Genomic DNA, 2,006 nt, shown 5'->3' on the forward strand with positions numbered 1-2,006 from the left:
GGAGAGGGATAGGGAACTGGGATTGACATGTGAAACAAACTTGATTCTAATTTAAATTTTAAAAATCTGAAAAAAAATTAGAAATGAATCTCTCACTTTCAGTGCCTCTGGCTTTCCTCTTACCACTGACAGAGTCTTGTGATCTTGATTTTTTTTCACTTTTGAAGAAGTCAGATATAGTATACTAGTCAATAAATTATAGTATTTACTCGACTGACTACAAATAATAAGCATGGTAAAGTATATAAAATGGAGGGGCACATGGATTAAATAAGTAGAGACTCGACCATTGACTGAAGATGCCATGTATTCAGTAGAAAAGGTCACTCATTTCTAAATGAATTTTAAGGAGTTCAGGGAGAAAAGTAACTAATTATTCTTGGTGGGACAACAGCATTTAAGAGTTTCTGCCACTTTCTTCCTCCTCTGAGCACTGAGGCTCGGGCCACTGGCTTCTCGCCACTTCCCCCATGCCATGGCCCCAAAATGGCCATCTGCGTTCCTGCCTCAGTCCAAGAAACCCAAGTCGGTTCCTGCTACCAAGCTGGAGGACAAGTCGGCCTCTCTCGGCCTGCCTCAGGGAAAAAAAGAACAGCAAGAAGCAATTGAACACATTGACGAAGTACAAAAGGAAATAGACAGACTCAATGAACAAGCCAGTGAGGGAAATTTTGAAGGTAGAACAAAAATATAACAAACTCCGCCAGCCATTTATTTCAGAAGAGGTCAGAATTGATCGCCAAAATCCCAAATTTTGGGGTAACAACATTTGTCAACCATCCACAAGTGTCTGCACTGCTTGGGGAGGAAGATGAAGAGGCTCTGCATTACTTAACCAGAGCTGAAGTGACAGAATTTGAAGACATTAAATCAGGTCACAGAACAGATTTTTATTTTGATGAAAATCCTTATTTTGAAAATAGAGTTCTCTCCAAAGAATTTCATCTGGATGAGAGTGGTGATCCATCATCAAAGTCCACTGAAATCAAATGGAAATCTGGGAAGGATTTGACAAAAAACACTCAAGTCAAATGCAGAATAAGGCCAGCAGGAAGAGACAGCAGGAAGAGCCAGAGAGCTTCTTGACCTGGTTTACTGACTATTCTGATGCAAGTGCAGATGAGTTAGGAGAGATCATCAAAGATGATATTTGAACAAACCCCTTGCAGTACTATTTGGTTCCTGATATGGATGATGAAGAAGGAGAGGCAGAAGATGATGACGATGATGAAGAGGAGGAAGGCTTGGAAGATATTGATGAAGAGGGGCATGAAGATGAAGGTGAAGATGAAGATGATGATGAAGGGGAGGGAAGAGAGGAGGATGAAGGCGAGGATGACTAGCACAGAAGACTGATGGATTCCAGCCCTCTTTTTATTGTTTTGGAGGCTATCCTGGAACCTGCTCTGTAGATCAGGCTGGCCTCGAACTCACAGAGATCCGCCTGCCTCTGCCTCCCGAGTGCTGGGATTAAAGGCGTGCGCCACCAACACCAGCTCCAGCCCTCTTTTTTATTTTCTTTTATTTTTAATTTTCTCCAGTCCCTGGGAGCAAGTTGCAGTCATTTCCCTCCACTCTCTTCCCCGATCCCTCTTGTGCTCAGTCGCCCTGTTTTTGACGTCTCTTCTCAACACCATGGTTCACAACTTACTTAAGGGGAAATACCTTGAGCAAAATACAACTAGAAAAGAATCTCCACTCTTCTGTTCTAAATTCATTTTTATCCTCATCTCAGACTATGATTCCAACACCACCAACATGCTCTGTGGGGAAAAAAAGAGAAGTCCTCTGACTCCCTGGGCTCTGCTGGAGGCTGGGGGTGGCCCCTGTGTAGTAGTGCATAGAATTCTAGCTTTTTTCCTTTCTCTGTCTATTGGGCTCAGAGATTACACTGTGTCTCTACGTGAATACAGACAGTTAGCATTTACAAAAAAACAAAACAAAACAAAAAAACAATAGCATTTAAGTCTTACATTCCAATGAACTTGACTCTGAATCGCTCTAAA

General features: G+C 42.1%; 1 pseudogene; it reads left to right on the forward strand.

The window, feature by feature from the left end:
- Positions 1-469: 469 nt before the first annotated feature.
- On the forward strand, positions 470-1,343 carry LOC101823245 (annotated as a pseudogene).
- The last annotated feature ends 663 nt before the right edge of the window (positions 1,344-2,006 follow it).

This window comes from Mesocricetus auratus, unplaced genomic scaffold, assembly GCF_017639785.1.
Source record: "Mesocricetus auratus isolate SY011 unplaced genomic scaffold, BCM_Maur_2.0 Super-Scaffold_100015, whole genome shotgun sequence".
Lineage (NCBI taxonomy): Eukaryota > Metazoa > Chordata > Mammalia > Rodentia > Cricetidae > Mesocricetus > Mesocricetus auratus.